The sequence below is a fragment of the Pseudophryne corroboree genome, chromosome 5 (assembly GCF_028390025.1).
Source record: "Pseudophryne corroboree isolate aPseCor3 chromosome 5, aPseCor3.hap2, whole genome shotgun sequence".
In the NCBI taxonomy this organism is placed as follows: domain Eukaryota; kingdom Metazoa; phylum Chordata; class Amphibia; order Anura; family Myobatrachidae; genus Pseudophryne; species Pseudophryne corroboree.
The window spans coordinates 603,210,572-603,236,045 of NC_086448.1; the positions used below are offsets into that span (position 1 = coordinate 603,210,572).

The 25,474-nt window shown below is 48.2% G+C and overlaps 1 protein-coding gene and 1 pseudogene across 5 annotated transcripts in view; one reads left to right on the forward strand and one right to left on the reverse strand.

Annotated features, from left to right (window-relative positions):
* The window catches only part of SPIRE1 (spire type actin nucleation factor 1), a 524,996-nt gene that overhangs the window by 323,934 nt on the left and 175,588 nt on the right, over positions 1-25,474 (forward strand). The gene's annotated exons all lie outside the window — the stretch shown is intronic.
* LOC134931524 (5S ribosomal RNA) lies at positions 24,917-25,035 on the reverse strand (annotated as a pseudogene).

Below are 25,474 nucleotides of genomic sequence, written 5' to 3' on the forward strand. Positions count from 1 at the left end.
CAAAGCATAGATTCGATCTTCTATCCCTATTTTCAAGCTCATCTATTTTTGCCTGCAAAGTTTTAAGAGAGGAATCTTGAGTGTCAGTGGATCGCTGGAGTGTGTGTATCTGATCTTCCCCATCACTAACCCGTTGTTCTAGTGAGGTGATCCGTGAGGTGTTATGGTCAATTTTCGCAAGTGTCGAATCAAGTAGTGTCTGTATCTGTTCAAGCCTTTTGTCGATTAAAGGGATATTTTCAAGTTTCTTGTCAATTTGGGGCATTAGAAGCCGGGAGAGCTCTTGGGCCATATGTAATAACGAGGGCTGATCAGGCAGCGCCTCCACCTCATGAGTTTGTCTCGGGAGTTCCCTGTCTCCGGGGGGGAGGGGGGGTTAGGTTTTCCCGCCGTGTTTTTGTTCTTACTCATTCTTGTAGCGACTGAGGATTGGGAGGATCTAACCGCTGGAGTTTTATGGACGTATTTGTCCATCCCCCGGTCCGTAGACCACTCTATGTAATAAGCTGGGGACTCTTATACAAACACACTGTAATATATGATAATAAAACACCTCACGTAAGGGCCTGAGTCAGCAGATATGTCAGAGCTACTCAGCTAGGGAGCAAAAACCAAATTTAACTAGACATTAACACACATATAATACATGTAAAGGTAGTGTGGAGGCATTGCACCTTGAAACCTTCGGGTTGCAGCCTATGTCAGGGCATAGCAGTTGTGATACAGATATTAGGAGAGGTATTATGAATTGCCCCAGGAGAAAGGCTTTGTATAAGATAACAGTGGATTAATATAGCCAATTAAATGTTAAAACTAATTAGCCACCAGATGGCGATGTAACCTCGGAAATTCCTGCACAGGGGCTACAGGGATTTCAATAAACTCATTTGCCAGTGTCGCCTGAGGCAGCTTCCCACACTACCAACAATTACAGCACCAGTGGTGGGCCAATAGGGAAAGAAAAAAAGAAAAGAAATAGAAGAGGAGAGTCTAGCAAGATACAGAAGGAAGAATAAGAAAGAGGCCAGGGTTCCCACACCTTAGAAGGAGAGACTGAGCACCTCTCTGGAAAGAGGTATGAGGTATTGCAAGAAGGTTTAGGGAGAGGCTCACCACAGGAAGGTATTAGGCAGTGTACAAGGGGGCTGTATAAGTCTCATGTAGATATGCAGTCTCGGATAGTAGGACCACGCAGCCCGTGTTCTGCGACGGGCAGAACCTCAAACCGCCACTATCCTCCAGAGTATTGTTCACAATGCCAGCTTGTACTCGAACACAGTTCCCAGCCTCTTATTCCAGCCACTCTCAAGAGGTCTAATCGAGCAGGCACAGGGCTCACCTCAACTCTCACCGCCGCTTTAGTGTCCAAGGGGCTAAAGAGGAGTCTCAACACCCCGGGCGCCGAGGGCAGCAGCGTCCACCCCCCAGGGATCAATCGGTCTCGGATCAGCAGGCTCTCACCACACCCGCGTTGCCAGGTGCCTCCCGGGGTCTTCCTTCTTTGCTCCGCCTGCGCCCGTCCCGGCAGCCGATCACCGCCGCGTCTCCCAGTCTCTCCTCCGGGCACTGCAGCACAGATATGGACACGGGGGGAGCCAGGTCAGCGTCCTCTGCTCCAGAGGCCGTCCCCGTCTCAGCGCCCCACCGCCGTCAGCCAAAGCTCGTCCCGCCGTTCGGTCCCGTCCCCCAGACACTGCCGCACAGCCTTGGGATCAGAAGCGGGGGGGAGCCGGGCCAGGTACAACACTTCAGAGATCACCGCCGGTGCAGCGCTACACCGCAGCCAGCCGCGGGAGTCTGTATAAGCGTCCAGGGGCAGCAGGGGCAGTCGAGTCTCAGGGAGCAGAAGTCGCCGGGTCGTCAGCAGGACACGGAGCCGCCGCACCTTCACTAAACGGATGGGTCACCACCAAAGGGCTGCAGGTAATGGGAGATCCCCTCATGAGCGGCAGAGGATGGGTATTACCAGGCCTCCATTTTTTGCGCCACCCCGGCGGTCATGCAGGCCGTCTCTTTGAAGGCCAAACTTCGGGGGCTTACATCACGCTCCTACCCTTGCAGGGTATCTCCAGGTTCCCTACGATGTGGGGGTTGCTATATAGGATTTCTCAGGAGAATAGAGGGCGGATAGCAGGGGATGCTGGTGGATTTCCAACCTGCAAGCCGGTGCCCAGCTAAAAAGCAGCCATGCTGGATGGCCCATCTCAGTTGTTTTTAACAGTGGGATTGCAGTTTGCAGATAAACTTAGAGGGAAACATTTATTACTCAACGTCACTAATGGGGGCGTGCCCCAGCCGTCGCTGTCACTGATGGAGGGGGTGCCAGCACCTACGGAGGTGCTGGGCTTCCCCCAAGTTCTCCCTTTAATGTGAATAGATGATGTGCGCGTGTGCACAGCATCTGTTCACACAGCGGTGGCCACTAAAGGGGCAGTGCTCATTTTGACCTTTGAAAAATTGGGCAGGGAAAGCCGCCCTGTAAAACAGCCTAGTATGAGGACTACTGTTATCTATACATGGATCTTCCAACACTACCCAAAGCTTAATGTATCCAAAAAAAAGTTATAGTCCCTCCTCTCAGAGTCACCACGTCAGATAAAATCTACTTACTGTCCATAACACCAACATTTCCTCTGTCTCCCATTCCTGCTGCCTGGGTGTCACACTTTATTCCATCCTCTGCTTTATTCAGTACATACAGTTTCTCTTTTAGTTTTGTCACCTCCACATTGCAAACTGTTTATCCAAAATACTACCAAAGACAGTACTTATCCACTCTACTACCAAAACTCTCTTCCTCTGTTCATTGTCTCCCTCCTTGACTATTTAAACCTCCCCCTATATGGCATTGCCCTCGCCCATCTATCCCCACTTCAAGTTTAACTGCTGCAGCAAGACCGATATTCCTCTCAGCACTCTACATCTGCCACACTACATTGCAAATCCCTACACTGGCTCAAGAACCCAATTCAGAACACTCTTGTTTACCAACAAATCTCTCAACAGCATAACCCCTTCACACATGTCAGACTACTGTTCCTCTCACCATCTTAGCTATACCTCTAAGCTGTGCCTTGCCTTGTCTCTGTTAACAACCTGTTACTATCACCTTTTTTCCTGTGCCGCTACCCACCTATAGAATTCCTCACCATGCCAGAGCAGACTTCCATAGTCTTCATATGTTAACATGATTTCTGAAAATCCATCTCTATATTAGAGCTTGCCTTACTCCTAACTATACTACCCACACGAATGCTCCTTCACAATCACTCTGAGCCATCCTCTCTGCTCTTATTTCAGCTTTGCCTTCTTCATATTAGATTGTAAGTGCTCTCACAAGCAGCTTCTTTCCTAACCTTGGTTTTAATTTCTGCATTTATTTTGTCTAACTTGTATGTGTTTTATGTATGTCCTGTTCTCCCCATCGCTGAGCACTGCGAGACCTTACAAATTTATGTGATGATGATATTCATACCTCCCAACGTATTGAGAATGGTAATCAGGACCCGAAAATGGTGTGTGGCCTCATGGGTAATGTCGTCTCTTCGAGTCACGCTTCCTAATTTCATCACACTAGGGACATACCCAGTGCTCCAGGAGCTGCTGCCATGACCCCAGTCCCCCTCTCCACGGAATGCCTCCCAACTTCCACCCCCACTTTGCAGGACACTGTGGCCTGCAGAGGGTGAGTCCCGCTAAAATCAGAATGGTTGGGAGGTATAGATAGTAGTAATAAATAGTGAGAACCTTGGAGCATAAAGTAGATCCTAAATAGAGATATGGCAAATGTAGAACACGTCATAAGGCGGGTGTAGTTTTGTATGCCGGCGGCTGGGCTCCCGGCGACCAGCATACCAGCGCCGGAATCCCGACCGTCGGCATACCGACAATGTGGCGAGCGCAAATGAGCCCCTTGGGGGCTCGCTGCGGGCACGGTGGTGCGCTATTTATTCTCCCTCCAGGGGGGTCGTGGACCCCCAAGAGGGAGATGAAGTGTGGTATGCCAGCTGTCGGAATTCTGGCGCCGGTATCCAGACAGCCGGAAAACTGAAGACCACTCCATAAGGCTTGATGTGTCCATGATGCTTTCCACTCTGTAGTCACACATTATTGTGGGTTCGCTTTTTGTGCATGCGCAATCTAAATTGGAGACAGGTTTTGCAGAAAATAATGTGTTACGGTGCTAAGGAAAGAATATCATTCTATGTACTAGGACCAACTCTGACAGCAACCATTGTTATGCAGAAAAATAGTCTAGAATATTTTAAAAAGACTGATTTGGTAGTTCTATTCAATTTAGTAGACATTTATTGACCCCTTTTGTTTTCTTGCTGGCAGATGCTACATTAGTACTGACTGTTGGTGAAATTTACAGGTGTTTGCCAGTCTTGCCCATATGCCAGCTATCAGCCTTTGTTGTTTTATAGCAGTAGGCATACTGTAGCTGTCCAGGTGTTGCTGAGCTGTCACTCACAGGAGGAGGTTGCAGCTCAGCCACAGCTGCAAGGCCAAATGCTGTCTGTACTTGCACTAGAGCAGTAAATGTGCAGATTGTAGTTTTTTGTTACATCTTTCATACTGGCTTGGATCAGATGGATATGTAATCATTGGTTGGTCTTGTCTGAGACATGTTGGCAGGCACTCTGCTTGTTTATATGTAATTAGCACAGTGCAATGTAATTAAAAAGATTTTGATGCCTCATGAACCCTGACTGTATTGTAGAATACTGTAAGAGAATTTAAGCGCAGCTATTTCTGTCTCTACGTTTTACAGGAACAGCACATTTTATACTTCTTTTCCTTTAGGTAAAAGACAGCCATTACCACAGTTTTCAAAGGTATGCAGCCGTGTCACAGTCACTGGCAGGGTTAGGGTTAGGCTGCGGGTTAGGTTTATGGTTAACAGCTCTAACAGCAGAAAAATGTAATGTCTGCATTATGCATGGCGACAGGTCACATGTTGACGTGACATCATGTCGTCATTCAGGTGTTAGCATTTTGAATGTCAACATAAGAGACCACACCCATTTTCAAAGTGAAAATACTTATCTTTCTGCTGCGGGGCACACTGGGTTTCACAAGGATTGGATAATGGGGTGTAGAGTAGGATCTTGATCCGAGGCACCAACAGGCTCAAAGCTTTGACTGTTCCCAGAATGCACAGTGCCGCCTCCTATATCACCCCGCCTCCCAGCACAGGAGCTCAGTTTTGTAAGTTGGTGCTGCAGTAAGCAGGCACTGAACAGAGGGGCTGCTCCAAGCAGCCCTAAGAAAAGCTTTTTATGAGGTAAAAAGTGAAGACTTCAAGGGCAGCAGCGGTGGTAAATGTCTTGTGACATACACTGCTACAGCTCCAGCTCTCCCCAGCGGCGCTGTACACTCCCGAGCCCTGGTTGCCGGGTACCTACAGCGGAGGCTCTGGTTTTCTTCATGTTAGACACACACGGCTGGGGCTCTCCAGGATCGCGTGGCCGTGCTTCGGGAGGTGGTAAGTGGGTCCCGCTTGCGGGACCCGGTCTTTATCGCGATCCGGCGCGGTCAGTGCGAGGCGGGCCGCACGCGCTGGCGGTGGACACTGTGGCAGTACAGGCGATCCCACTAGATCACCAGGGCATGGGCGCAGGTCAGGTTTTCTCTCTAAACCAATTCTTATATCGCCCACAGTACCCGGTGGTTTTGCCAGCATAGGGGATAAGGCTTAGACCTGAAGCCCCTCCCCCAGCGCGCCATTTCTAGCAAGTGTTCCCACCCTGGAGCTGCATATCTGTCTTTTCCTCACTCCCTGTCAGTGTCTGCGGCGCCATTATCCCTCAGCTCACTGTTCCTGGGACTGCTTGGGCAAATACTCCTATGTAAAGCCGCCTGGTTGTCAGCGCTGTGCTTTTACATGACACTTAAGTATTCTACCTGCCTTTTTAGACAATGATAGTTAAGAAAGAGTGCATTTAGTCAGGGTTTCCTAGTACAATTACCCTGTGAGATCATCCAGTTCTTACTGTGTACTGTTATATCTATTGTTATATAGCTGTGTAAGCTAGTCCAGTGCAGTATGATTGTCAGTAATAACCTCTGCATTGTACAAACTGTGACTTTCTGTGTGTGCATTTGATAGCTGAGTGGTGTCCATTTCGTGTCTTTCACTCAACCTGCTATCCCTATATTCTATAACCTGAGGGGGCTTGGTGCATCAGGTTTTATCTAATATAGGATTTTCACAAAGATATACTGTATTACGTATTTTTCTCTGTGATTTAGTCACCATATCTCTCCTTTATCTCTGCTAGTGCTGACTACACTGCGCAGGGGTTTGGGTTTAGAGGTATAGTGCTGCTGATAATTGTACTGTGTTACCTCATACTGCAAGTTATATCATGTCTGCTTCTGAGGGTAACGATTCTGGGGCTGAACACACTGCCGGTGTTGCTGACGCCACGGGGCCATATGAGGAGAATATAGCAGCTGTGGGCTCTGGTTCTGGGTGCTTCTTGCCCCCCAGTGGGACTGTGGCAATGGAGGCACATACTGACCCACCGTGGGCCGCTTTTTCCACGCTTCTGCAAACGCTAGTTCATAAACTAAATCCCCCTATGGGACCCCCAATGCCGGTACAACCGTATGTGGTCCCTGCAGCTAACCCGCCGTGGGCGGACAATTTATCTGCTCAATTAAAGAAGTAGTCCTTGACTACTAAAAAGTCTGACCAACGCTCGCTTAAGTCCCAGAGGTCCTTTAAGCGAGCGCTTATCTCCTCACAATCCACTGCTGTCACTGACACCTCGTCTGATGAAGACGGCACATATACTGACCCCTCAGGTTCTGACTCAGATACGGCTGATGGGGAGGGTAGTTCACGTGTGGATGTTCCTGATCTTTTGGAGGCTATTAAGTTAATTCTGCAGATTACGGATGATCCCGAGCCATCCGTCCCTCCTAAGAAACCAGATAGGTTCAAGCGTCAGTAGGTGGTTAAGCAAGTTTTACCTCACTCTGACCACCTAGTGGATATATGTCAGGAACCCTGGGAAAACCCGGGTACGAAGGTTGAGCCTCAAAAGAAGATGCTGGCTCGCTATCCCCTCGCGCCAGAGCTGTCTAAAAATTAGGAAACGCCTCCTCCAGTGGACTCGCATGTGGCTATGATGGTGGTTTCGTCAGCTCTACCTGTCACTACCGTCACGTCTCTAAAAGAGCCTATGGATAAACGTATGGAGGATTGTCTGAAAGCGATTTACACCCTCACGGGTGCTGCACAAAGGCCCACTATTGCAGCTACATGGGCTGCAGAGGCTATTGAAGCATGGGCCTTGGAGTTAGAAGCTGAAATCTCTTCTGACCATGCTAGACAATGCTTGTCATATATTGTCACAGCTTCTCAATATATTAAAGAGGCGGCTTCTGATGCCGGTATCCTAGCAGCCAAGGCCTCTACTACGTCAGTCCTGGCTCGCCGGATATTGTGGCTGAGATCCTGGTCTGTGGATCTGGACTCTAGAAAAACCCTGGAGGTACTCCCTTTCAAGGGAGATATTCTGTTTGGGGAGGACTTAAATAAGATTGTGGCTGACTTGGCTACTGCCAAAACTGCCTGTCTGCCTAATACCACTCCTTCTGTGTCGAAGGCTAAAGGTACGTCCTTTCGCCCCTTTCGTCCTTCAGGTAAAGCAAAAGGTCAGTCGTACCATAAGCAGGCCCGCACTTCCAAGCCTGGTAAGCCGAAGCCCAAAAGAGCCTGGGCTGCCCGTCAGCCAGCTGCCAAGACCGATAAGCCTGCTGCATGACGGGGCGGGCCTCCTACTGGGGGATCCCAGGGTGGGGGGCCGGCTTCTAGGGCATACCCAGGAATGGTTGAAGACCACTTCAGATGCCTGGGTACGGGAAGTCGTCACTCGAGGTTACGCCATAGCTTTCAAAAACCGACCCCCTCGTCGAATTTGCCAGACAGACGTCCCTTTGGACAGGAAAAAAGCAAAATCTCTACACTCGGTGGTACAGACCCTCCTGGATACAGGAGTCGTCGTACAGGTGCCTCTTGCTCAGAGGGTCCGGGGGTACTATTCTCCGCTGTTTCTAGTCCCGAAACCAAATGGGTCCTCCTGGCCCATTGTCAACCTCAAGGCATTGAACAGGTTTGTGAAGGCTTCCAAGTTCCGTATGGAAACCCTTCGCTCTATAGTTCTGGCCTTGGAACCTGGGGACTACATGGTCTCCCTGGACATACAGGATGCTTACCTGCATATTCCTATAGCAGTGTTGCATCAACAATACCTGAGGTTCGCTATTGGCAACCTACATTACCAGTTTCGGTCGTTACCTTTTGGTTTTACAACGGCTCCGCGAGTCTTCACCAAAGTTATGACGGTGGTACTCCGCCGTCAAGGGGTCAGGATACTGCCGTATCTGGACAACTTGTTAATCCTGGCAAATTCCCCAGATCTTCTCCTGCGTCATCTGGATATGACGGTCCGGTTTCTACAAGCCCACGGGTGGCTCATCAACTGGAAGAAATCCTCCCTGGTCCCTGCTCAGAGCATGGTGCACCTGGGAGCCTTGTTGGACACTCACAACCAGAGGTTGTTCTTGTCTCAGGAGAAAGTCCTGAAGATTCAGGACAGGATTCGTTGCTTCCTTTCTCGTCCGCAAGTTTCGATACATTCGGCAATGCCGGTGCTGGGCCTAATGGTATCAGCATTTGACATAGTGGAGTATGCTCAATTCCATTCTCGCCCCCTTCAGAGGCTGATTCTTGCCAAGTGGGACGGCCTGCCTCACCGGATCAGATCTCAAATGATCTTCTTGACTCCGGAGGTCCGTCTGTCGCTACACTGGTGGCTCTGGGACCAACAATTGTGCAGGGGTCGTCCCTTCTGGATATCCAACTGGGTCCTGTTGACGACAGATGCCAGTCTAAGAGGTTGGGGTGCGGTGCTGGAGCAACACTCTCTTCAGGGTCGGTGGACCAAGGAGGAATCTCTCCTCTCGATCAACATTCTGGAATTGCGGGCGGTCTTCAATGCGTTGAACCTGGCCCAGCATTTAATTCAGAACCGTCCTGTTCAAGTACAGTCGGACAACGCCACCACAGTGGCTTACATAAATCATCAAGGCGGCACTCGAAACCGTTTGGCAATGAAGGAAGTCTCACGGATTCTACAGTGGGCGGAACGCCATCTACCAGCAATATTCATTCCGGGAGTCCTGAATTGGGAAGCAGACTTTCTCAGTCGTCAGGACGTGCATGCCGGCGAGTGGGGCCTCCATCCAGAAGTGTTTCAACTCCTCGTGGAAAAGTGGGGTCTTCCAGACGTGGATCTGATGGCGTCTCGACACAATTACAAGGTTCCGGTCTTCAGAGCAAGGACAAGGGATCCTCAAGCAGCATTCTTGGATGCGCTGGCGGTACCGTGGAGGTTTCGGCTGCCGTATATGTTCCCTCCGGTGTCACTCCTGCCCAGGGTAATTCGGAAGTTCAAGCAAGAAAAAGGAAATCTGCTTCCTCATAGCTCCAGCGTGGCCCAGACGGCACTGGTTCTCAGACCTGCAAGGCCTATCGTCAGAGCGTCCAATTCTACTTCCACAACGCCCAGACCTCCTCGTTCAGGGCCCCTGTGTCTACCAGGACCCAGCCCGGCTGTCTTTGACGGCGTGGCTCTTGAAGCTTCCGTCTTAAGGGTTAAGGGTTTTTCTGAAGAGGTCATTAAAACTTATGTTGCGGGCCCGGAAACCGGCTTCTGCATTCCTACTTTGTTTGGTGCGCATCTAACAATTATGACGCTTCCAAGTTTAGTACAGCCAAGCTTTTGGCTTTTCTGCAGCAAGGCCTAGAGTTGGGCCTGCGTCTGGCCTCCCTAAAGGTTCATATTTCTGCCTTGTCGGTGTGGTTTCAGAGAAAAATTGCAACTTTGCCTGATGATCATACTTTCACTCAGGGTGTGTTGCGTATCCAGCCTCCCTATGTCCCGCCTGTGGCTCCTTGGGACTTGTTGGTGGTTTTGGAGGCGTTGCAGGAGCCTCCGTTTGAACCCCTTGGTTCAGCTGACCTTAAGTGGCTTTCCCTTAAGGTGGTGTTCTTGCTGGCTATTGCCTCTGCTAGAAGAGTGTCGGATCTGGGTGCCTTGTCTTGTAGTTCCCCATATCTGATTTTTCACCGTGATCGGGCGGTTCTTAGGACTCGTCCCAGGATATTTACCTGAGGTGGTTTCTTCGTTTCACCTTAATCAGGAGATTGTGGTTCCGGCCTTTGTCTCTCCTGATTTGTCTCCCAAAGAGCGGTCTTTGGATGTGGTACGGGCTCTCCGTATCTATGTGAAGAGAACTGCTTCTATCCGAAAATCTGATTCTCTTTGTTTTGTTTCGATTTCACAAACGTGGCTGGCCTGCTCACCAGCAGACCCTGGCCAGATGGATTAGAATGGTGATTGCACATGCTTATGTGAAGGCTGGTCTCTCTGCTCCTGTTCACATTAAGGCCCATTCTACTCGGTCTGTTGGACCTTCTTGGACGGCCCAACGTGGTGCAACCCTTGAACAATTGTGCAAGGCGGCTACGTGGTCTTCCGGGAACACGTTCCTAAGGTTCTATGCCTTCGATACTGCCGCTTCCCAGGATGCTTCCTTTGGACGCCAGGTTCTTGTGCCCGCTACAGTGCGTCCCCTCCCATAAGGAACTGCTTTAGGACATCCCCATTGTCCAATCCTTGTGGAGCCCAGTGTACCCCGCAGCAGAAAACGAGTTTTATGGTAAGAACTTACCTTTGTTAAAACTCTTTCTGCGAGGTACACTGGGCTCCACAAGGCGCCCACCCTGACGCACAGAGCTTCTTTGGGTTGGTATGGCATTAGTCGCTGACACTTCTCTTGTCGTGAGAGTGTGGCGTATGTGGCTACTAACGGTTGTTGTCTCTTTTCCTGCTACTGCATTGGGCTGGTTAACTAAAAACTGAGCTCCTGTGCTGGGAGGCGGGGTGATATAGGAGGCGGCGCTGTGCATTCTGGGAACAGTCAAAGCTTTGAGCCTGTTGGTGCCTCGGATCAAGATCCTACTCTACACCCCATTGTCCAATCCTTGTGGAGCCCAGTGTACCTCGCAGAAAGAGTTTTAACAAAGGTAAGTTCTTACCATAAAACTCGTTTTTACCTGTGATCCCCAGAGACCAAAAACAAGCGCCAAGCTTTTGGGACTTTGCTCTTACTCAGAAATTATGTCAGTCACTAAATGATTTTGACTAAACAGCCTGGACTACAAGTTAAGATTATTCTATGTATGATTAAGAACCGTTAATCCGTGCCTTTTTTATAGTACTCAAAAGCAACTCCGTTAATTTAGACCTTCTGCAGAATTACACAAAATAAAGATGGGAGTTGGGAAGAGGATTAATGTCCTGGATTACATCATGTCTGCCAACAATCAAATATTACCCAAAGCATAGTTTGTGTGTGTGTGTGTGTGTGTGTGTGTGTGTGTGTGTGTGTGTGTGTGTGTGTGTGTGTGTGTGTGTGTGTTGGTGGGGGTTTCATTCTGTTTCACCAGACGGGATAAGGCTGTAGGCAGAAGGGTCAGGCTTTGGGGTGGGGTTAAGGGTTAGGCCTTGCGGCGCCTGGGATTCAGCATAAGCTATTTTGCAGCTAAGCCTGCCCACCGGCCAATAGGAGTCCGGCTGGCGGCCTAAACTCCATAATGGAGTATGCTGATCCTGGGCGCCGTGCACGCTGCTCGGCTGTCCCCGGGGAATCAGTCAGTAGTATGCCCGGAAATCTTCCGGGGTTGCCAGCGCTGTCAGTGCCAGATTTTAAGAACAGATTGTCGGAATTATATTCGTTATAGTGTTCACTCTAGGAGTGAAAAGGGGCAGGGCGCCGGACTCTAAGGGCACATTTGCGCGCGTCCGAAACGGGTGCGCGGCCACGCAAATTAGGGGGCGTGGCCACGCCTACGTCATTTTAGGGGGCGGTGCGGCCCACAGACGCTACTATAGAGAGCGTCTGTGGCCGGCGACGTCACTGTTGGGGGCGTGCCCAGCACCTCCGTCTGTGCTGGGCTTCCCCCAGCTCTCTCCCAATGCGTGAATGGATGCCGCGCGAATGCGCACGGCATCTATACACGCCGGGAGGGCAGGAAGCGGGCGGCTGTTCTAGCAGGGCGCCGCAAAAGGGGCAGGGCAGGTTTTGCCTGCTAAATAACGGGCAGGGCGCGGCGCCCTGCTAAAACAGCCTAGAGTGAACACTGCGTTATACAAAATAAGAGAAGTTGTAGTGAGCAGTTAGTATTAAAAAATACGTTATTTCCATGGGACATACATTTCCAAGAGCAAATCTTTAAAATCATACAGTAGCAAGAAATTAGCCTTGATAACAAAAAAGAGCATGCTAATTCCACAAATCATGGTGGGAATTTTGTGACGTCATCATAACCACCATCTTTTATTTGTAAGGCCCCACAAAACGGGCATCCGGTGACATTTTCTCCATGTTTACTTTTACACCCTATGTTTCCTCATATTGCAGGGAATAGTCTCTGGAGGGAGAGGTGTCTTGGGCAGTAAATTTTAAGGCTTAGGGGGCTATTCAATTACCCGCGATCGGGTAATTGTCTCGCCGGGGGTTATTCAAATAGCCCAGATAAGCCTGCACGAGACGCGACTTATCGGGGATTTGTTTCACCTGCCCCACGTAGGTGAAGCAAAATGCCCGAAAACACAAAGGTTTCACTGAATCTGTGTGTTTTTGGCTGAAAAGATTTTTGCGTGTAATTGAATACCCCCTTTAAGGTTAAAAGAAAAAAAAATGTATTCCACTTATCCAACATACAGATGTCAATTTGTTAATAAAACAGCTCAAATGATATAACTGGTGCCAGGACTGTTTAGTGGCTCTCCTATTCTTGCAAGGTAATGGAACACAGCTACAAGGACTCTATCAGCCTCCTCCCATGTTATATCTGCCCCACCTGCAGTGTACATGGTTTTGCCCATTAGAGTAAAAGTTTGCTGTTGCGATCAGGTCTGAATTATGCCCACATTTCTAACATTGGCACATGGACAATTTGGTGTCTGTGAGTGATGAGCAGGGAAAAAGATTCTATCAAGAAATCTGCACAATGGAGCAATAATATTAAGGAAGATAGGATCCAGCGATGATGGGTGATTATTGTTGGTCTTAATAAGGGAGGACCACAGGACTCATAAGTGCAAAAAATAACTGTATGTAGTATGTTTTCCGAATGTATCCATTCACCAGTATGGGAATTTTTTTATCCTTTATATATGTGTGTCTTAAATGGATTCGGTATCATTTCCTGATGGGCGGGATGCTGGTGGTCAGAATACCAACAGCGGCATCCCGTCCATCAGAATCCCGACAGCCCCCTCTAGTACCCTAACCCTCCCCGGTGATGCCTAACCCTAACCCTCCACGCTTGATGCCTAACCCTAATCTCCCCTTCTATGTCCCTAAACCTAACCCTCCCTCCCCGGTCACTAACCCTACCCTTCCCATCCCTGCCCCCCCTTCTCCTGCCTAAACCTAACCTCCTCTCCCCCCACCCCCATTGTGACGCTGGAATCCCGTACAGCGTTGGTATCTAGTCTCCGGGATTGATTCCTCCTTCGGGATCCCGGTGTCTGTACATAGACCGCCGGGATCCCGTCTGTTGGGAAGCCAACTGGGTTTATGACCAGCGCATGCATCAGCCGCTGGGGGTGGTGAGAGATCCCTTTGGATCTGTCTCTAGGAACTCGTTGCAGAAATGAGCCCATAGGCTTCTTTAAATGGCATTGCCTATCTAACACAAGTTTTGGAAAGTTTCCCTTTCCGGCGTTTGATACATATGGGGATTGCGGCAAACCTCCAAAAGCAGCTTTTTTTTTTTTTTTTAGGTTTGACAGCATTTTACTGCTTAGTGCATCCCACCCTATGACATGTGATGTGATACAGACTTTATGCTGTGAAATTTGTGTTCAGTGTGAAAGATTTCATCTAAATCACCCTAATTTCATTCTTGTTGTCGAAAAAAAGTTTGAATGGTTGACTAGTATAGGGGGTCAGTCCGAGTTGTTCGCTCGTTATTTTCTCTGACGTCCTAAGTGGATGCTGGGACTCCGTAAGGACCATGGGGAATAGCGGCTCCGCAGGAGACTGGGCACAACTAAAAGAAAGGTTTAGGACTACCTGGTGTGCACTGGCTCCTCCCTCTATGACCCTCCTCCAGACCTCAGTTAGAATCTTGTGCCCGGCTGAGCTGGATGCACACTAGGGGCTCTCCTGAGCTCCTAGAAAAGAAAGTATAATTTTAGGTTTTTTATTTTCAGTGAGATCTGCTGGCAACAGACTCACTGCTACGAGGGACTAAGGGGAGAAGAAGCGAACCTACCTGCTTGCAGCTAGCTTGGGCTTCTTAGGCTACTGGACACCATTAGCTCCAGAGGGATCGAACACAGGGCCCGACCTCGATCGTCCGGTCCCGGAGCCGCGCCGCCGTCCCCCTTACAGAGCCAGAAGCAAGAAGATGGTCCTGGAAATCGGCGGCAGAAGACTTCGGTCTTCAACAAGGTAGCGCACAGCACTGCAGCTGTGCGCCATTGCTCCTCATGCACACCTCACACTCCGGTCACTGATGGGTGTAGGGCGCTGGGGGGGGGCGCCCTGAGCAGCAATATTAAACACCTTGCTGGCATAAAAATCACATAATATAGTCCTAGAGGCTATATATGTGAAAAATACCCCTGCCAGATATCTATAAAAAAAGCGGGAGAAGTCAGCCGGAAAAGGGGCGGAGCTATCTCCCTCAGCACACTGGCGCCATTTTTCCCTCACAGCTCCGCTGGAAGGATCGCTCCCAGGCTCTCCCCTGCAGTTTCAAGACTACAAAGGGTAAAAAAGAGAGGGGGGGCACTAAATTTAGGCGCAGTAGTATACATATAAGCAGCTATAAGGGAAAATCACTCGGTTATAGTGTTAATCCCTGTGTATATATAGCGCTCTGGTGTGTGCTGGCATACTCTCTCTCTGTCTCCCCAAAGGACTTTGTGGGGTCCTGTCCTCAGTCAGAGCATTCCCTGTGTGTGTGCGGTGTGTCGGTATGGCTGTGTCGACATGTTTGATGAGGAGGCTTATGTGGAGGGGGAGCAGATGCCGATAAATGTGATGTCACCCCCTGCGGGGCCGACACTTGAGTCGATGGACTTATGGAAGGAATTACGTGAAAGTGTCAACTCCTTACATAAAAGGTTTGACGACATAGCAGATGTGGGACAGCCGGCTTCTCAGCCCGTGCCTGCCCAGATGTCTCAGAAGCCATCAGGGGCTCTAAAACGCCCGCTACCTCAGATGGCAGACACAGATGTCGACACGGATACTGAATCCAGTGTCGACGACGATGAGACTAATGTAACTTCCAATAGGGCCACACGTTACATGATTGAGGCAATGAAAAATGTGTTGCACATTGCTGATGTTACCCCAGGTACCACAAAAAAGGGTATTATGTTTGGGGAGAAAAAACTACCAGTGGTTTTTCCCCCATCTGAGGAATTAAATGAAGTGTGTGAAGAAGCGTGGGCTTCCCCCGATAAGAAACTGGTCATTTCTAAAAGGTTTCTAATGACGTACCCTTTCCCGCCAGAGGATAGGTCACGTTGGGAAACATCCCCTAGGGTGGATAAAGCGCTCACACGCCTGTCAAAGAAGGTGGCACTACCGTCTCCGGATACGGCCGCCCTAAAGGAGCCTGCTGATAGAAAGCAGGAGGCTATCCTGAAGTCTGTATATACTCACACAGGTATTATACTGAGACCAGCTATTGCTTCAGCATGGATGTGCAGTGCTGCAGCTGCGTGGTCAGATTCCCTGTCGGAAAATATTGATACCCTAGACAGGGACACTATATTGCTAACCATAGAGCATATTAAAGACGCAGTCTTATACATGAGAGATGCACAGAGGGATATTTGCCGGCTGGCATCTAAAATAAGTGCAATGTCCATTTCTGCCAGGAGAGGATTATGGACTCTGCAGTGGACAAGTGATGCAGATTCTAAAAGGCACATAGAAGTTTTGCCTTATAAGGGTGAGGAGTTGTTCGGGGATGGTCTCTCGGACCTCGTTTCCACAGCGACAGCTGGGAAGTCAGCATTTTTACCCCATGTTCCCTCACAGCCAAAGAAAGCACCGTATTATCAGGTACAGTCCTTTCGGCCCCAGAAAGGCAAGCGGGTTAAAGGCGCGTCCTTTCTGCCCAGAGGCAGAGGTAGAGGGAAAAAGCTGCAGCATACAGCCAGTTCCGAGGAGCAAAAGTCCTCCCCCCGCTTCCTCCAAGTCCACCGCATGACGCTGGGGCTCCACAGGCGGAGCCAGGTACGGTGGGGGCCCGTCTCAAAAACTTCAGCAATCAGTGGGCTCGCTCACGGGTGGATCCCTGGATCCTTCAAGTAGTATCTCAGGGGTACAAGCTGGAATTCGAGACGTCTCCCCCCCGCCGTTTCCTCAAATCTGCCTTGCCAACAACTCCCTCAGGCAGGGAGGCAGTGCTAGAGGCAATTCACAAGCTGTATTCCCAGCAGGTGATAATCAAGGTGCCCCTCCTTCAACAAGGACGGGGTTACTATTCCACAATGTTTGTGGTACCGAAACCGGACTGTTCGGTGAGACCCATTTTAAATTTGAAATCCTTGAACACATATATAAAAAAATTCAAGTTCAAGATGGAATCGCTCAGGGCGGTTATTTCAAGCCTGGACGATGGGGATTACATGGTATCACTGGACATCAAGGATGCTTACCTGCATGTCCCCATTTACCATCATCACCAGGAGTACCTCAGATTTGTGATACAGGATTGTCATTACCAATTCCAGACGTTGCCGTTTGGTCTGTCCACGGCACCGAGGGTATTTACCAAGGTAATGGCCGAAATGATGATACTCCTTCGAAAAAAGGGAGTTTTAATTATCCCGTACTTGGACGATCTCCTGATAAAGGCGAGGTCCAGGGAGCAGTTGTTGGTCGGGGTAGCACTATCTCGGGAGGTGCTACAACAGCACGGTTGGATTCTAAATATTCCAAAGTCACAGCTGGTCCCTACGACACGTCTACTGTTCCTGGGGATGGTTCTGGACACAGAACAGAAAAAAGTGTTTCTCCCGGAGGAGAAAGCCAAGGAGCTGTCATCTCTAGTCAGAGGCCTCCTGAAACCAAAACAGGTGTCGGTGCATCACTGCACGCGAGTCCTGGGAAAAATGGTAGCTTCCTACGAAGCAATTCCATTCGGCAGGTTCCATGCAAGGATCTTTCAGTGGGATCTGTTGGACAAGTGGTCCGGATCGCATCTTCAGATGCATCGGCTGATAACCCTGTCTCCAAGGACCAGGGTGTCTCTGCTGTGGTGGCTGCAAAGTGCTCATCTTCAAGAGGGCCGCAGATTCGGCATACAGGACTGGGTCCTGGTGACCACGGATGCCAGCCCTCGAGGCTGGGGGGCAGTCACACAGGGAAGAAACTTCCAAGGACTATGGTCAAGTCAGGAGACTTCCCTACACATAAATATTCTGGAACTGAGGGCCATTTACAATGCCCTAAGTCAGGCAAAACCCCTGCTTCAAAACCAGCCGGTACTGATCCAGTCAGACAACATCACGGCAGTCACCCATGTAAACCGACAGGGCGGCACAAGAAGCAGGACGGCAATGGCAGAAGCCACAAGGATTCTCCGATGGGCGGAAAATCACGTGTTAGCACTGTCAGCAGTGTTCATTCCGGGAGTGGACAACTGGGAAGCAGACTTCCTCAGCAGGCACGACCTCCACCCGGGAGAGTGGGGACTTCATCCAGAAGTCTTCCAACTGATTGTAAACCGTTGGGAAAGGCCACAGGTGGACATGATGGCGTCCCGCCTAAACAAAAAACTAGAAAGAGATTTCGCCAGGTCAAGAGACCCTCAGGCGATAGCTGTGGATGCTCTAGTGACACCGTGGGTGTACCGGTCGGTTTATGTGTTCCCTCCTCTTCCTCTCATACCCAAGGTACTGAGGATAATAAGAAGAAGAGGAGTAAGAACTATACTCATTGTTATGGATTGGCCAAGAAGAGCTTGGTACCCGGAACTTCAAGAAATGATCTCAGAGGACCCATGGCCTCTGCCGCTCAGACAGGACCTGCTGCAGCAGGGGCCCTGTCTGTTCCAAGACTTACTGCGGCTGCCTTTGACGGCATGGCGGTTGAACACCGGATCCTGAAGGTAAAGGGCATTCCGGAGGAAGTCAATCCTACGCTGATTAAAGCTAGGAAAGAAGTGACCGCAAACCATTATCACCGCATTTGGCGAAAATATGTTGCGTGGTGTGAGGCCAGGAAGGCCCCAACGGAGGAATTTCAGCTGGGCCGTTTTCTGCACTTCCTACAGTCAGGGGTGACTATGGGCCTAAAATTGGGTTCCATTAAGGTCCGGATTTCGGCTCTATCGATTTTCTTCCAGAGAGAACTGGCTTCACTACCTGAAGTTCAGACTTTTGTTAAGGGAGTGCTGCATATTCAGCCCCCTTTTGTGCCTCCAGTGGCACCTTGGGATCTCAACGTGGTGTTGGATTTCCTAAAGTCACATTGGTTTGAGCCACTTAAAACCGTGGAATTAAAATATCTCACGTGGAAAGTGGTCATGCTGTTGGCCTTGGCTTCGGCCAGGCGTGTGTCAGAATTGGCGGCTTTGTCATGTAAAAGCCCTTATCTGATTTTTCATATGGATAGGGCAGAATTGAGGACTCGTCCCCAGTTTCTCCCTAAGGTGGTATCAGCTTTTCATTTGAACCAACCTATCGTGGTGCCTGCGGCTACTGAAGACTTGGAGGCTTCCAAGTTGTTGGACGTAGTCAGGGCCCTGAGAATTTATGTTTCCAGGACAGCTAGAGTCAGGAAAACTGACTCGTTGTTTATCCTGTATGCACCCAACAAGCTGGGTGCTCCTGCTTCAAAGCAGACTATTGCTCGCTGGATCTGTAGTGCGATTCAGCTTGCACATTCTGCGGCTGGACTGCCGCATCCTAAATCAGTAAAAGCCCATTCCACGAGGAAGGTGGGCTCTTCTTGGGCGGCTGCCCGAGGGGTCTCGGCTCTACAACTTTGCCGAGCAGCTACTTGGTCGGGGTCAAACACATTTGCTAAATTCTACAAGTTTGACACCCTGGCTGAGGAGGACCTAGAGTTTGCCCATTCGGTGCTGCAGAGTCATCCGCACTCTCCCGCCCGTTTGGGAGCTTTGGTATAATCCCCATGGTCCTTACGGATTCCCAGCATCCACTTAGGACGTCAGAGAAAATAAGATTTTACTCACTGGTAAATCTATTTCGCGTAGTCCGTAGGGGATGCTGGGCGCCCATCCCAAGTGCGGATTGTCTGCAATACTTGTATATAGTTATTGTTTAACTAAAGGGTTATTGTTGAGCCATCTGTTGAGAGGCTCAGTTATTGTTCATACTGTTAACTGGGTATAGTATCACGAGTTATACGGTGTGATTGGTGTGGCTGGTATGAGTCTTACCCGGGATTCAAAATCCTTCCTTGTTGTGTCAGCTCTTCCGGGCACAGTATCCTAACTAAGGTCTGGAGGAAGGTCATAGAGGGAGGAGCCAGTGCACACCAGGTAGTCCTAAACCTTTCTTTTAGTTGTGCCCAGTCTCCTGCGGTGCCGCTATTCCCCATGGTCCTTACGGAGTCCCAGCATCCACTACGGACTACGAGAAATAGATTTACCGGTGAGTAAAATCTTATTTTTTTCTCGCAACGGAGCGATTAGTCACTAATGCGCATGCGCAATGTCCGCAGTGCGACTGCGCCAAGTAAATTTGCTATGCAGTTAGGTATTTTACTCACGGCATTACAAGTTTTTTTCTCCGTTCTGGTGATCGTAATGTGATTGACAGGAAGTGGGTGTTTCTGGGCGGAAACTGGCCGTTTTATGGGTGTGTGCGAAAAAACGCTACAGTTTCTGGGAAAAACGCGGGAGTGGCTGGAGAAACAGAGGAGTGTCTGGGCAAACGCTGGGTGTGTTTGTGACGTCAAACCAGGAACGACAAGCACTGAACTGATCGCAGATGCCGAGTAAGTGTGGAGCTACTCAGAAACTGCTAAGAAGTGTCTATTCGCAATTTTGCTAATCTTTCGTTCGCAATTTTGATAAGCTAAGATTCACTCCCAGTAGGCGGCGGCTTAGCGTGTGCAAAGCTGCTAAAAGCAGCTTGCTAGCGAACAACTCGGAATGAGGGCCATAATCGGGAGACTTGCTCATCCACCCACCGCTGTTGCAAAGTGGCAAGGCTCCCAAAGCATGTATACAGATGAACACCTAAGATGTGCTTAAATGTCCAAGTACTAGCACAGTTTCTGCAGCACAAATCGTAGGATTGGGGGTAGGTGCTGCAAAATTTGGAGGCAACCTTATATCTTCTGGTGTGTTTTTATGTGCATTTTCTTTAATGGCGATGTTAATTGAGGTTTTGACAATGCTCTACTAACAAAGAGACCATCCCTTCTGATCAAGGGAAACTCATAAATCCTGTTCCCATGCTACTTCAAATGCTTCTGTGACATGGATATTTGTATTAAATAAGAAAAAAAGGGGGATGTTTAAAGAAGCGCCATCCATAAAGAAAAAGGTGTAATTATTTGATTTATTCAATAGATCACATATGTATTGACATACCACAAATATTAATCGCAGTATCCCCCCAGCAATAAACATGTATTAAGCAATTAAAAAGGTCACATGCATTAATAACGGATTTCAATGTATCCAATAATAACTGAACAGCTGTGAATATATAACCAGGTGGAAAAGCGCTTTTCAAAAATTAAAATGAGTAAAAAATGAAAAAATAAAAAAAATAAAAAGTCTATATTAATAAGACTGTCCAATTAGAGACAACACTGCACCAGTCTTTTTTAGTTCCACAATGGGCTTGAATCAGACTCTTTGTGATAGAAATTACAATGTGGCAAGCATTTCCAGGACAGTTCAATTTAAGCAGATTCCTGCTCCAGCAGTTCCATATGTTAAGATACCCCTCACCTGTCGTTTAAAGATGAATACAGGTGAATTGCTGTATCGGGGTTAGAAATCTCCTATGCAGGAGTGATGTACTTTAAGTTGAATGGAGCCGTGGTTAGCAGATGTCTGTCAGAAGCTGGAATGACGGAGCTAGCCGCATCCGTATGTGATGACTGGGAACCGCCTGTATCCACTGGTCCGCTCACGCTGCTGCACTGACGCCGGCTGTCAGTACGGAGCGCTGAAAGCCTGTGCTGTGGCTCTGGGTGCAGGGTCAAGAAATCGTGAAAACAGGGCACTGCTTGACCGGTTTCTCAGCCTTGGTAATGAGGCTGTTTCCATTGAAATGTCTTAATCTGGGAATTGATAAAGCCCTTCAGAGCTCTATAATGAAAGGGAAGTGCCTGTGAGAGATAAAACCTTTTCCCATTTGTATGGAGCATTAGTGATCTGATCTGTCACAAAAGAAGTTATTTTTTGTCCTTTTTGAAACCCAATTAAATTCTCCTACTCTGGTTGGGAAAATTAGAAACTGGGTAATCATGTTCCTACAGTCTGTTCTGTATTACTTCAAAGTCCCTCTTAAACACCTCACTATCCAAAGTAATACATCTCACATGTAAACATGTGCCAGTCCGAATTATAAAAGACCCACTTCTTCACCAAACCCAGCCAAATCTCATCCTAACACTCTGTTCCACGCTCTCTATGTACCCCATCTGTGTCACCCCTGTCTGTCTGCCCCTTCCCTTTAGAATGTAAACTCTCACCAGTAGGGCCCTCTTCCCTCATGTGCTTATCCTTTTTCTTTCATAATTGCACTGTGAATAAAAGTGGTCCTGAAATGATTTGATACAACACCAGTTTCAATAAGAAAACGAATCATATCTTTAAACCTGGGACTGGCCCAGGGATTTGGACACAGCTGGTGTCTGTGATTTACGGATACAGTGCATATTTCTTAAGAGTCCCAATCTCATGCGCAGATCCACATGTTATGGCTTCTATGAGATATGATGTAATGAGCACTAATATGCATCATGGTGTATAATACGCAGGACAGTGCGGCTGGGAGATAGTCTGTGCAGTTTATATGTCCTGAGCTCCATAAAATTATGTATAGCTAGACTATAACCCTTTCATCTGTTTACTGGTCGTTTCTGACAAGCACCTGCTATAAAGATCTCAGACTGGTTGTTTCTGTGATACGTGTCCTGAGGGGAGAACCGGTCAGTGTATATACAGACGATGGAATCCCGACACTGGTCAGAAGACTGACACCGGGATCCCAACATGGATCACAATGCCGGCACCCCAGAGATCAGTCACATTTCTCTTACGTCCTAGAGGATGCTGGGGACTCCGTAAGGACCATGGGGATAGATGGGCTCCGCAGGAGACATGGGCACTTTAAGAAAGACTTTAAGTCTGGGTGTGCACTGGCTCCTCCCTCTATGCCCCTCCTCCAGACCTCAGTTTACTACTGTGCCCAGTGGAGACTGGGTGCATTTCAGGGAGCTCTCCTGAGTTTCCTGACAGAAAGTATATTTGTTAGGTTTTTTATTTTCAGGGAGCCTGCTGGCAACAGACTCCCTGCATCGAGGGACTGAGGGGAGAGAAGCAGACCTACTTCTGTGAGTTGAAAGGCTCTGCTTCTTAGGCTACTGGACACCATTAGCTCCAGAGGGATCGGCACGCAGGTCTCACCCTCGCCGTCCGTCCCAGAGCCGCACCGCTGTCCTCCTCGCAGAGCCGGAAGATAGAAGCCGGGTGAGTATGAGAAGAAAAGAAGACTTCAGAGGCGGCAGAAGACTTCATGATCTTCACTGAGGTAACGCACAGCAGTAACGCTGTGCGCCATTGCTCCCATACGCCTCACACACGGCAGTCACTGTAAGGGTGCAGGGCGCAGGGGGGGCGCCCTGGGCAGCATATGAACCTCTCTTTGGCAAATATATATATATATATATATATATATATATACAACTGGCCACTGTATACATATAAGAGCCCCCGCCAATTTTAGTGTATTTGAGCGGGACAGAAGCCCGCCGCCGAGGGGGCGGGGCTTTTCCCTCAGCACTCACCAGCACCATTTTCTCCACAGCACAGCTGAGAGGAAGCTCCCCGGACTCTCCCCTGCTTATACCACAGTGAAAGAGGGTTTTAAAGAAGAGGGGGGGCACATAATTAGGTGCATATATACATATAAACAGCGCTACTGGGTAAACATATATTTATTGTGTTTTTTCCTGGGTCATATAGCGCTGGGGTGTGTGCTGGCATACTCTCTCTCTGTCTTTCCAAAGGGCCTTGTGGGGGAACTTTCTTCAGATAAGAGGATTCCCTGAGTGTGTGGTGTGTCGGTACGCGTGTGTCGACATGTCTGAGGTAAAAGGCTCTCCTAGAGAGGACGGGGAGCAAGTGAATGTGGTGTCTCCGTCGACAACGCCGACACCTGACTGGATATGTGGAATGTTTTAAGTGCTAATGTAAATTTATTGCACAAAAGATTAGACAAAGCTGAAGCTAGGGTACAGCCAGGGAGTCAACCCATGTCTGTCCCTATGTCGCAGGGACCTTTGGGGTCTCAAAAGCGCCCACTATCCCAAATAATAGACACAGATACCGACACGGATTCTGACTCCAGTGCCGACTACGATGATGCAAAATTACAGCCAAAATTGGCTAAATGTATTCGATATATGATTATTGCAATAAAAGATGTTTTGCATATCACAGAGGAACCCCCTGTCCCTGACACGAGGGTACACATGTATAAGGGAAAGAAACCTGAGGTAACCTTTCCCCCCTCACATGAGTTGAACGAATTATGTGAAAAAGCTTGGGAATCTCCAGACAAAAAACTGCAGATTCCCAAAAGGATTCTTATGGCGTATCCTTTCCCGCCAACAGACAGGATACGGTGGGAATCCTCTCGTAGGGTGGACAAAGCATTGACACGCTTATCCAAAAAGATAGCGCGGCCATCCCAAGATACGGCTACCCTCAGGGATCCTGCTGACCGCAAGCAGGAGATTACCTTGAAGTCCATTTACACACATTCTGGTACCTTACTCAGACCGGCAATTGCGTCGGCCTGGGTTTGTAGCACTGTAGCAGCATGGACAGATAACTTATTAGCGGAAATTGAGACCCTAGATAAGGATACCATTTTATTGACCCTAGAGCATATAAAAGATGCTGTCTTATATATGAGAGATGCTAGGAAAAGGACAGTTTGGTGCCGCACAGGACCCTAAAAGAATTTTTTTGTGTAATGGGCTTTTATGAAATTTGTACCTTGTAAACCAACAGTGCATATGCATGCGAAATGCCTGTATAGGTCTTTAAGGAGTTACTGTGGTTGGTGGTGCACCCAGAGTCAATAGTACATGTTAATGTTAGCAAAAGAAAAAGAGAGACTCTGTGTTGGGGCACGCTTGAAAAACTAAAACTTAACTTTTAATTATAGCATGATAAAATTTATGGTACACAGTTCAACACACATATAGTTTATAACATTTAAGGAGAAAAAATATAATAATAAATAATTCTCACTTTAAGAAGTAATAATTTTGGAGTAATAATTTTCCAAATGATATTATTATTTGTGGTGACAGTGACACCTGAGATGAAAATATTAAGAAATCTGTTTCTGCATAGGAGAAAATTCTTCCAATGCCTGTTATAATGGTGTGTCCTGGTAACGATTAATCTGCTATTTCAAAATCTAGAAATTTATGAGTCAAAAATAGCAATATGCCAAAGAACTCTAGATGAGTGTATGATCAGAAGGAAAATTCTATAAGAAGGAGGAAAATTAGGAATGAAAAGTGGTAATGGTCAAAGGTTGCTCCACCACCTCTACTTTTCACACAGAGATATTTATTACTGCTCCTAATATTCCCTGGAAGTCTCCCATCCAGGTACTGATCAGGCTAATCACTGCTTAGCTTCCAAGATCAGACGAGATTGGGCGTAGCCAGTGAGATATGGCAGTAATATCACATAGATTGTGAAAATCTATGTGATATCTCTGTGTGAAAAGTAGAGGTGGTGGAGCAACCTTTGACCATTACCACTTTTCATTCCTAATTTTCCTCCTTCTTATAGAATTTTCCTTCTGATCATACACTCATCTAGAGTTCTTTGGCATATTGCTATTTTTGACTCATAAATTTCTAGATTTTGAAATAGCAGATTAATCGTTACCAGGACACACCATTATAACAGGCATTGGAAGAATTTTCTCCTATGCAGAAACAGATTTCTTAATATTTTCATCTCAGGTGTCACTGTCACCACAAATAATAATATCATTTGGAAAATTATTACTCCAAAATTATTACTTCTTAAAGTGAGAATTATTTATTATTATATTTTTTCTCCTTAAATGTTATAAACTATATGTGTGTTGAACTGTGTACCATAAATTTTATCATG